General features: G+C 62.9%; 1 pseudogene; it reads right to left on the reverse strand.

Annotated features, from left to right (window-relative positions):
• Nucleotides 1-5,348: 5,348 nt before the first annotated feature.
• On the reverse strand, nt 5,349-6,572 carry LOC121104900 (annotated as a pseudogene).
• Between the last annotated feature and the right edge of the window lie 5,093 nt (nt 6,573-11,665).

Below are 11,665 nucleotides of genomic sequence, written 5' to 3' on the forward strand. Positions count from 1 at the left end.
TTGCTCTAGCCTTCTCAGCAACCGGCTTTTGAGGAACTTGCCATGGATGTAGTATGCGAGGTGGATAGAAGAAATACGCCGGTGAGCCCGGAGGCATCTGAGGTCATGGCTGGATGCGGCGAGGTACCTGGCTCCACCTGCCGGGAAGGTCTGGGACCTGCTGTGGCTCTCCGGCTCACTGCGGGACCGAGAGGGTGCCTGGGTGTTGGTCCGCCTCAGCAGGTCTGCGGACCAGCCCCACCTGGCTGTGGCGCACTGGGCAGTGTCCCGTGCAAGAGCGGGCGTGCTGAGCTGAGGCAGCCAGCCTTTCCTCCGCTCCACCCGGCGCTGGTGCTCATCTCTGCTCTGGCTGCCTCCCACTTTGGTCACTCCCAGTCCCACTCCGCCCCTACATCACTCTTCCTGGCCATCAGCCAGATTCCAGCCAAACTCTGGGCTGGAGCCTGGCAAAGAGTCGCCTCGTCTGTTCGTCATCGCCGCCTGGCCTAGCCGGGCTCGCCCAGCCCTGCCCTGCCCTGCCCCAGCCTTGCTTCGTGTCGAAGACATTCTGTTTGGAACACCAGCCCTTGGTAGCTGGGGAGGAGCAGGAAGGCTGCGCCACACTCCCCACCTCCGCCCGGGCCCGGGCACCGGACGATTGTCTCCCTTCCCCCCCACAGTGGCTGGCTACCCAGAACCACAGCAATCTGGTTACGGAGCGCAGTGCTGTGCCCTTTCCTGCCTGTGAACCCCGAGTACTCAGCCCTACGGAAGTCAGGTGAGGAGGGCTGGATGGGGGCCTGGGAGGCGGTCTCCCTGCCTCCATGGGTCGCTCAGGCTCTGTGAGCGCTGCCCTTCCTCCCACGGCTGCCTCTGGCCTGCTCTTCTCCCCGGCCTCGGCCTCCCCAGGCCATGTGCTGGCGCGGATGCGGGACTGGGGAAGAGGCTGGCGTTTTGAGGATCTGTGCTGAGCAGCGCGCTCTGGGGATCCCAGCCTCTTCTCGAGAGCTCCCCTAGGCACCAGAATCTGTCACCCCTGACCCTGCTCTGGCCATGAGCCGGGTAACATGGGTGCTCGCAGCTTTGTTCCCACCACCTCGTCCTCAGCTGCTACTGGGCCCATCATGCCAACCGGTTCTTTCTGCCTTGTAGGGGGCGGCAGTTGGACCGCCTTTAATGCCGGAGTTTGCCACCCCTGATCATAGGCATTCTCAAGCGAGGCCAGGGAGGCAGCAGGGCAGAGCCTGAGCAGCCACATGGTGGGAAGGGCGTGGAGAGGGCTGCGGGCAGTGCACTTTCTGAATATTCTCTTTCATGGCTCCTTTCTGGGTGGCATGATAGAAGGGTGTGTGGCTGAATCCTAAGTGGCAGGACTGTGTCCTCAGACAACCTCGAGCTCTCTGCTGCTGGAGCCAGAGTGCTCGGCGACCAACCTGCACGACAGTGTGGCCTCGGACGGACACGGACCAAGAACCCTGCGCAGCGTCTGGTGCCACAAGGAACAACTCGCCGTCGGTCTGAGCACTGCCCCAGCCCGGCCTCCGGCTCTATCCCGCCAGCCCGGCCCGGACAAGTGGCTGGTTACGGTCTTGGGGAAGAGCCTTCTGTGGGCGTTCCCCTGCCCCTGATGGCTGACTGGCCTCTGCCTCACTCTGCAGAGCATGGACTCTCCAGACGCACACACACATCACTCCAAGTGCGGGCTGTGACCTGCAGGAGTACCTGAACTGGAAGAAGGCTCTGGCCGCTCCGGCGGGCCGGTGCAGCAGCTCCTGAAGGTCAACAGCAGCCTGAGCGACGCAGGCCCGGAGGCTGCAGGTGGAGGAGAGAGCGGCAAGCGCTGGCGCGGGCGAGGCTTCCAGCATCTCCGGGCGGGAGGGTCCCTGCTCCCGGAGGTGGGGTGCTGCCCGGAGCCTCTGGAGGTTCTGAGACGTCCATGCGCTTCCAGACTCACAAGTTGCAGGCAGAGAACTTGCAGATCCGCAGCCTCCGGGAGCCACGTGCCACACCCCCTCGCCGCCCAGCGGCCGGGCGGAGCGCGTCGATGGGGCCCGGACGGGATGCCCACCATCGCGAAGGGCCGCCAGGCCTTCTCCATGTATGCAGAAGCTCCGCCCCCTAGAAGCCCTTTGGGGCCCACCTGGGACGAGCTCACCACGCTCCAGCCTTTCCACAGCACTGTGAGTTGCCCGTGGGTGTCAAGGACTGGGAGACCAAGGGTTGGAGCTGCCGTGGCCCTCCTGATGCCTGCTGTGCCATCCCCAGGAGCTGAGGACGCGCCTATCTATTCCGACATGTCCTGCTGGCCTTACCGGCAAGCAGGGCCTGGGAAAGTGGGCCCATGTCTGTACATCGGTTCCTGAGCTCAGTGGGTGCCAGCTTTTGTGCGGCTGCTGGGCACGGAGATGACTCTCGCTGCCGGGAAGCTGGAAGGCGGGTGGCAGGGAGAAAACGACTCCAGCCCTCCTGGGCTTCAGATCCCGGAAGGGTGTCGGACCTCCGCGTGCCCTTCACTCCTCCTCCCCACTCCTGTCCTGCTCCCCAGGAAGGAAGCCGCCACACGATAACGTTCCTATCCCCAGTGTCCATGGACATGCCGAAGCGAGATGTGTGCGTGGAAGTGATGGGGCTGTGTGGGTCTGTGGTCGCGTCAGTCACCTACTGCCCCTTCCCTGTTCCTCAGACAAGCTTTCCCGCCACGGTAGGCTGTGTGCCGACAGTGACTATGAGAACACGAAGAGTGGGGACTCCACTGCTGAGGTGAGGCACCCCAGGGAAAAAGGCAGAGTGGGCTCTGGAGGTTACCGACGGAGTGCAGCGGCGCGGGTCTCACCACTGACATGCTCTCTTTCCTACCCTCACCCAGACTGGAAGGGAAGAGGTTTCTTGAGCTGGGCAAGGAAGAAGACTTCCACCCAGAGTTGGAAAGCCTGGATGGAGACCTCGACCCTGGGCTTCCCAGCACGGAGGATGTCATCCTGAAGACGGAACAGGTCACCAAGAACATTCAGGAATTGGTTGCGGGCTGCCCAAGAATCTCTAACTGACAGGTGTATGGGGGTGGGACACGAGGCTCATAGCAGCCCCTGGGTGTTGGAGGGAAGGGGGGGGCAGTGTTCACTGTCCCTACTAAACCCTCGCCTTTTCACCCCCTTCCCCAAAGCTTTGTGCCTGCTCAGAGAAGATCCATTTGGCTGTGACTGAGATGGCCTCTCTATTCCCAAGGGGTACAGGGGCTGGAAAGAAGAGCATGGGACTGGGAGGGACCTCCGGGTGGGGCAGGTACAGGGACGTGACCACTACCTGAGGTGGAGGAGGACACACTTGAGCCATGTTCGTGGCTCATGGTTTGAAGATCCAAGGCCAACTCCCTCCCCTTCCAGAGGCCAGCCCTGGAGCCTGCGCGCAGCTACCTGCGGTCTGCCACGTGCAGCGCCTTACCGGCTGCAGAGTGAATGCCGGAAGCCGGGTAGCCAGCCGTGCCCTGCAGACTTCCAGCTGCTGACTCAGCAGGTGATCCAGTGCGCCTATGACATTCGAAGGCTGCCAGCAGCTGGTCACCATCACCACCCGAGAAAAGAAAGGTGACCACTCTCCTGCACCGACCTGTACCCTGGGACCTCACTGGCCTGAGCTGGGCCACTCCAGACACTAATCCCCACCCCAACAGATCCCTGGCCAAAGTGCCCTTAGTGCTGCCACACTCCCCTGGCAGCCAGGCGCCCTGGTGCCCGCTCCTCAAGCCCCCAAGGATGGGGAGGTGGGGGTGGCAGGAGCTTCTGTCCCCCACATTCCATGCACCTCCCCCTGTACATAGCATTCCCTCCCCAACCCTCCTTCTAGCGTGCAGGGGCTCGCTGTGGCATCACTTTCCGCCCCGTTCCCTCTGGGCACCTCGACCAAAGGGTCGGTGGGGGACACTCCAAGTGGGGCCATTTCCCTGCAGGCACCCCACCCCATGAGCCAGTTCAGCCCTATGGCTGGGGGCTGAGGCGGGGCATCCCTCCTTTGTACATAATCTCTGGATGTCCCTGCCCTGTAGCCAGCTCAGCCCCTGCTGCTCTCCTTTAATGCCAAAAACGGCCCTTGCCTGAACCACAGGCCCCAACCTAAGTTCCCAAGGGTCCTAGCAGCAAACACTGGAATATGTCTTTTTTTTTTTTTTTTCTTTCTCTCTTCTCTTCCCACTCCTTAATTTGAACATTGTGTACTGAGTGTCCCTGCGTGCCTGGCGTGTGAGTGTGCGGGGCGGCAGTGGCTTCGTTCCGGAGAGCCTTGGCCCATCTGGAGTTTTATGAAGGAGTGAGGGGACCCAGAGCAGCAGGACCAGTGTTGGGGTCAGCCCTCCTCTTCCCATTCTTGGGGCCAGGGACGCTGGTAACCAGCTGAGGTCCAACCCGTTCTTCCTCTCATCTGTCCCCCACTCAACACACCTTTCTAGGAACTTAACAACAAAACCACTTCCCTGCATCTCTCCTCCCCCTCCCTTGTGGAGGATATCTGGACTGGGGCAAGAACGAGCCGCTTGAGCCTGGGGCTGGCTCCCGGGTCCCTGACTCAGACTGTCGAGCCCCCTTCCCCATAACACTCTGAGAGGCCAGCACCTGCCCTGCGGTATCTGGGTATCTGGAATCTGGGCTGCAGACTCAAGGCTGGAGAGGCAGATGGCAGTGCCTACCAGCTCTCCCTGTCCTGCCTCTGTCCCAGGGCCAGGCTCTACCTGTGTGGTGGTGGGTGGCTGTCAAGACGTGTGTCATGTCATTTGTATCAAAAATAAACAGAGTGACCATGTGCTGTTGCTGATGTTTAGAATCTTAGGTGGGGGCACTGGGGACGTGGGAGAGATCCAACCTGGCAAGAACATGGAGCAAATGAAGTCTCCAACTGCTCCGGACCTGGAACTCAGAATGAAAGCCCTTGTGTTCTAGAAAAGGAGCTGAAGAGCTTCTGTAGCGCCACTGCCTCCCCTCTCCCCACCATGGTAGCAGGCAGGGTCTTATCACGCCCTAAAGCTTCCCGCTAAGGCCAGGTGGGCGGGTGGGGGCCTAACTTGATTTTGAAAGGTCCACTTCAAACAAAACCTAAATGGCTCAGGACGGTGTCCTGGGTGGAAGTTTCTGTGTGGTCGATGCGCAGGTTCAACCCCAGACTCCCCAAAATAATTTAATTAGAAATACAGGCAAGGGAGCTGAAAGGGCCTTTCCCCACGGCTAGAAGCAACCACACCACAGGGGCAGGGCCCTCGCAATGGTTAGGCGGACTGCTCCGTCTGGCCACCAGGGGGCGGCCTGCACAGGGTCCACGTGGCAGAGGTCGCGGCCTCCCAGCAGACAAAGCAAGCCGGGCCACCCCGGCAGGGCTGGGGCAGGTCAGTCCGAGCTGTCCCCATCCGCCGCCGTCCGGCGTGGGCGGAGCAGGGGTCTCCGGCGGGACCGCTTGACCCGGCGCGGGGCATCAGCAGCCTCCGCTGCACAGCTACGGGCACTGGACCGGTGTAGAATGGCAGCATGCCAGGAGGTCCAGGGGCTGTGTGGTGAGGGTAACTGCTCACCAGCCACGTGTCCTGACTGTCCGCCGGGCTCCCAGATGCCTCCCCGCGCCGGAAGTTCCGGGCAGCCGAGTGCAGAGCGTGGCCAGAGCAAGCAGCACCAACAGGAAGGTCAGGGCCATGCAGTAGCCAAGCGGCCTCCTCCGTGCGCTGGGTGCCCCGGGCCACCCGGGAGGAGGTGCCGCTGCCCGAGGGCTGGGGAAGCCTCCCCGGACAGGTGCAGCCCCCTGGGCTGCTTTGCCTTGGGCACTGAGCCCCTATCCTGAGCTGGCGTGCTCCGAGCCCTCAGGCAGCAAGGGGAGAGTGGGAACAGCGGCGCATCACCCTCTCACCCCGGTGCCAACATGGGCTGCTTGGCCTCCAGGCTCCTGGGGGAAGCAGGAGGAACCTCAGGCCTGAGGGGGTGGGCTGGAGACCGAGGGCAGCCGCAGCCACTCTTGGCACCGCCAGGAGAGGTGCCTGGGCCCTAGTTGCCTCCCTCTGCACCAGGGCCGCCAGCTCCCGAAGAGGAAAGGCCAAAGCTGGAGCCTTTGGGAGAGAGACAGCAGTCACCCTTTTCCTGCCCCCAAAACCAATGACCCACCCCCAACCAAGCCCAGCACCCCTCACCTGCACACACTCTCTCCAGCACAGCCTCCCTCTACCTGGCCTTGGCACCAAGGACCCAGAAAGCCCATCAGAGCAGAGCCATGCCTTCTCCTTCCTCTGCCTCCGCCTCGCCTCCTCCTCTTCAGCAGGTGGGCAGCCCGGGCGGCTCTACCCACGCCATTCCAGCGCCACCCCCCACGCTGCCAGCGCCAGGGGCTAGGAAAGGAGAGCTGAGATGAAGGTGGGGACAAGCAAGAGGAAGTCCCTGAATTTTCCTTCCCTGCACATGGGGCTATAGCCTCTGCCAGAGCAGACAACCACCTTTCATCAACCACTTACCCGCCTCCCGAGTAAGGCTAGAGTCAGCAGTGAGGGTTGGGCCACACAAACATGGGCCAGGAGGGCAAGCTGGAGCTTCAGCCAAGGGTGCGCGCAGGGGTGGAGAGGAAGCCGACATCCTCAGCCCAGAAAAGCATGGAGACATCACACCAGGCCAGGGCACTCTCGGAGAATCCCAGTCTCCCATCCTGGGGGCCAGCTTCAGATTCCCGGGTGGCCCAGATGACCCACCTTCAGGGCTCGGAAAGACAAAGAGCATTCCCGCCTGCCTCCAGGTGTTCCTCTCACCCCTCCTCTCCACCAGGTGCCACCCCTCAAAGCTCACAGTTTCCATGACTGCAGGCCTGGTTATTGCTGTCAGACCCCACTCTGCAGCTATATTTCTCCGCACCTGCAACAATGGCTCCACAGTCCAGTCTAGACTGTACGCATCCCCCACATGGAGACCAGGCCTCTTCTATTGACTGACTATCTATATATTCAGTCTCTCCCAAACATCCAAATACAGGGCACTAGGCAGCAGGTGCACAATCCCATGATGGAAAACCGTCATCAATATTAATGTATTCTTGATTGAGCTGACCTGACGTCAGCACTGTGCGATGCTACAGGAGATGCAAGAGACAACTCCTGGACTCTGCTTGCAGGGAATGTAAAGGAAACTCAGGGCCACAGAACTACGTAAATGAAAGAGCAAACTATAAAACTCAAAGTGATTAGTTGCTCAATTATAAGAGCTGTTGTAAGCATCACATGAATTTGGAGCAGGATGGTGCAAGGGCTGGCAATGATTAGGCAAGTTCTCAAGAAAGCTGACTCTTGCACTGGGCTGTGGAGGTGGATGGGCGGACGAGAGGGCGGGGAGCCACCACTCAGCTTCAGGTCAGGATAGGCCGGGTGTGGAGAGGTCAGCAAGCAACGTTACAGCAGTGGGAATGAGGCTGGAACTCACAGTGTATGGTGAGCAGACCAACACAAGTGGAGAGGAACCAAAGATTTGGGGAGGTCAGATGAGGTTATTTAAGCAGGACCTGAAACCTGGGAGTGGGGGTGGGGAGAGGCCATGATAAGATGAGAAATAAAGAGCCATTGAGGTTCTGAACAGTGGAATGATTTAATGAAAGGGTGTTTGAGGGAAGGAATCAAGTAGGTATGAGGTTCTTGGCCTGAGAGCAAACAAGGTTCAAAAAAGTTAGATGTTTCGTGGCGCCTGGGTGGCTCAGCTGGTTGTTGCCTGCCTTCAGCTCAGGTCAGCTCAGGTCACAATCCTAAGGTCCTGGGATAGAGCCCTACACCGTGCTCCTCTGCTCCGAGGGGAGCCTGCTTCTCCCTCTCCCTCTCCCGCCCCACGCTCCTGCTCCCACCCTCCCCCTCAAATAAATAAATAAAATCTAAAAAAAAAAGTTAGATGTTTCAAAAGGAAAACCAAAGGGACAGGGAATGAAAACAGAGGCGGCCATGCAAGGTGAACCCACTGGTTTGGTGCCTGGTAACCTCGGACACACTTCTTTACCTCATACAGCTCCGACTTCCCCAGAATAACACACACAATTCCTTTAGTCCTCGGGAGTAGGAGTTACTAGTATCTCTCAAGAAAACCGGGGCCCAGAGAAGTCAGAGACTTCCCACAGTCACACAGCAGCGCTAGCAATGGGTTGTTCCTTTTTGGTCAGAGTTCCTCTGCAGCCTCCTGCCCACGGGCAGAGAGCGACTCGACAGCGTTCCTGACACGGCCGCAGGCGCGGAGGCCCGCGGCCCCTGTGCTGGGGTGAGCACACCGTCTCTTCCGGAGGGAAGTGGTGGGGAATGGGCTGGAGAGCAGAGAACGAGGAAAGCCTGCAAGGAGCTCGGTTTCGAGGATGGCTCCCGCCTTGACTTTCCTGCCATCGGCTCCTCCGCGGCGTAAGTCACTCTCGGTGACACCTATGCATGGGGGAGGTTAGAGAGCTGGGGGCCCGTGCGGGGAGGGGAGGGGACAGCAGGCCCCACACGGCCGGCTGGGAGGGAGACGCCGACGAGTGACGGCCAGAGGAACCGGCAGAGGTCCTCAGAGGGTGACTGCGGAGGGCGCAGCGAGGCCAGAGCGGAGCTGGGCTGCAACTTCACACCCCCTCTCTCCACCCCCGCCAGGCTCCTACCTGGGGGCAGAGGCCACAGGCCTCGGGACAACGGCTCCCGCTTCCTCCTCCGGCTCAGCCACCACCTGTGGGTACAAGGCACAGGAGCTGGGGCACCCGGCCTCGGCGTGGGCCCTGCCCTCTCCCCTCCCAGGCCCAGCCCGCCAGGGAGGACTCTAGTCCTCTCTCCACGAGCCACTCCTTCCAGGACGAACTTTCGGCAAAGCGCTTTGAGATCTCAGGCCTAAGCCTCGCTTGGGAGCGGGTCGCCTACCTCACTGGGACCTAGGAGCCCTGCAGGGCTGCCAGGAGAAGCAGCTGGGGCGAAGGCGGGAGGCGCCATCCCGGCCCTCGCGGGGAATCGCCGCCGCGCGGCAAGCCAGGGAGCGCGCGCCCCCGCGTCGCCCCCGAGCAGTCCGTGTGCCTGTGTGACTGGGCAGCGCGTGCCGTTCCTCCCTGACCTCCCAGACCGCGCGCCCAGTCGCCCCAGGATCGCGCGCCCCTGCCTCGCCCACCCCGCAGCTGCGTGCCACTCTCGCCCCGCCTCCGCCCCCTTACCCTAATGCCGCCACAAACGGGGACTTTGCGCGCACGCGTCCTAAAGTCGAAGCCGGAAAAGTTTTGCGCAGGATCCCGGCCCCAGTGCACCGCGCTGCGAGACCGGAGGGGACCTTCCTTCGCTCCGCGCTCGTCCCAGCGCGTCTCCCGCGGCTCGCAGAGCGCAGCTGCAGTGCCTGGGTGGGATCATGAAGCGGGGCGAAGGCGGAAATGGGATCCGTGGACTGGAGTGGCCCGGAGGGGAGACCGGCTGCTCCTCCGGCAACCCGCTTCAGACACGTCAGGTGACCTGCAACTAGAAGAGGGGCAGAATCAAGCAGGGTCCGAGCTGCGGAAGAAAAAGAGGGTCTCCGCTCTAGAGCTTTTCCTTCAGTCACGTCCCACCCGTGCCCTCGCAAATAGTGCCGGAACCCAGAGGAGCTTGAGGGTCTCAGGCTTCCCACCCTCCCCAGGCCCAGGAGGAGGCCGAAGCCGGGCCTGGAGGTGCTTTGCCTCCCACGCGCGCCTCCGCTCTTGTCCTCTGCTTGTTCAACGATGGCCGGAGGTGCCCAGGGAGACGTTTGTCACCGTGAGGTGGAGGAATCACAGGCTTCGCTCCCAGCAGGGAGCGCTGGCCAGGACCTCCCTGCAGGGGGCGCCGGCTCCGGCCCCTTTCCAGTGTCCTTCTCCTTGGCCCGGCTCAGGATTTTGAGGAAAGACGGAAACGTGGGTGGAGGGCGAAGGTGAGGTGCCCAACCTCAAACTTCTTAAAGAAAGAAAACGGGTTATTTCGGAAAGAGCAAGAACGTGACTTACAAGGGGGTTACTTACTCATCCCTCCCTCGTTCCCCCTGTAATTGCCGACTACTGAAGTGATGAAGCGACTGCAACCTACTCCCTGCCACGGCCCCATCGCAGGGTGACAGGCACCCCCCACCCCGGCAGGGCGCCTTGAGTGCATCTTTTCCCCCAGTTTGGGGCTGTTGCTTCTGGGGAAGTCTTTCTCAGGAGCGGTGTTGAGGATTTCCATTAGCTGAAGCCAGGCCTGGGAGCCCCATGCTCCCGGGGGATCCGGACGGCGCGCTGATGCAGGCCAGGGAACGAGCAGCCCTCGGCAGCAAACCTCGGCTGTCGGGCGGGACGCCGGCCCAGCCCCCGCTGGCCCGAGCCGGACCCGGCCTGGCGGGGCTCTAGCGCAGTTGAGGAAGCAGCCCGCAGGGCCGAGACAAACACCGAGGTCAGAGAGCGCGGCCGAGCCTGGGGGAGGAGGAGCGGTGGTAGCTCCCGCTGCAGCTGCAGCGGCCCGCGGGAGCCTGATCCGCGCCCGGAGCTGGGGTATTCACTTCTTCCTTTTCGCTTCTCAGCTGCGGCGCCCTGACGGCGCAGCGACTCGGGGTCTCTCCCCGCAGCTACACGTCAAGCGGGGCTGAGGGGAGGGGTCGGCGGGGACTCTGATGCTTATCCCCGTGCCCAGTTCCTCGGTCTCCTAGTCTCCCCACTCACTGCCGCCAACACCCCACTCGGCTTGCTGCCCTCCCCACTCCCTTCCGGCTCGCTGGCGCGTCCTCGCTCCCTTTTTGTGGCCTAGGCGCCTTTCACCTTCTGCTCCAGCTTGTCGCAATCGCTGTACAAAGGGCCTGGGGCGGGATTGGGGGGGGGGCGGCGAGGGGAGCCGGGCCCGAACTGGCTGCCTCTGCCGGGCCACGGCCAATCCGGAGCGCCCACCGCCCACTCCCACCCCCCCACCCCCGCGCAGAAGAGCCCTGGGCAGCCGCCCGCGGCCGGGCGGAGCCGCCGGCAGAGCCGGGAGCTCGCCGAGGGGACGGCCCCGCCGCCTGCCGCCTGCCGCCTGCCACCCTCCACCCGCCGGGGGCTCTCCTACCTCGCCATGCCGCCGTGGGGCGCCGCCCTCTCCCTGTTCCTGGCCGCACTCGCCCTGTTCGGCCTACTGGCCCCGCGGGTCCTGCGCGCCGTCGGAGCGAGGACTCTGCCGGGGGCCCGCGGCCAGGACCACGAGGAGGAGGCGGACGGCGAAGGCGCCGCGGACCAGTTCAGCGACCGGCGGGAGGCGCTGCCCGGCGGGTGCAGGCTCATCTGTAAACCGTCGGCGCTGGCCCAGTGCCTGCTGAGCGCCTTGCGACGCTCGGCCGCCCTAGAGCCGCGCCCGCGCTCCTGGCTCTCCGGGCCCCACCTGCAGACCCTCTGCCACTTCGTGCTGCCGGTGGGGCCGGGGCCTGAGCTGGCCCGGGAGTACCTGCAGTTAGCGGACGACGGGCTGGTGGCCCTGGATTGGGTCGTGGGACCTTGTCCCCGGGGCCGGCGGGTCACCAACGCCGGGGGCCTTCCCGCGGTGCTGCTGGTGATCCCCAATGCGTGGGGGCGCCTGACTCGCAACGTGCTCGGCCTCTGCCTGCTCGCCCTGGAGCGCGGCTACTACCCGGTCATCTTCCACCGCCGTGGCCACCACGGCTGCCCGCTGGTCAGCCCCCGGCTGCAGGCTTTCGGGGACCCGTCCGACCTCAAGGAGGCGGTCACTTATATCCGCTTCCGACACCCG

The sequence above is a fragment of the Ursus maritimus genome, unplaced genomic scaffold, assembly GCF_017311325.1.
Source record: "Ursus maritimus isolate PB19 unplaced genomic scaffold, ASM1731132v1 scaffold_24, whole genome shotgun sequence".
NCBI lineage: Eukaryota > Metazoa > Chordata > Mammalia > Carnivora > Ursidae > Ursus > Ursus maritimus.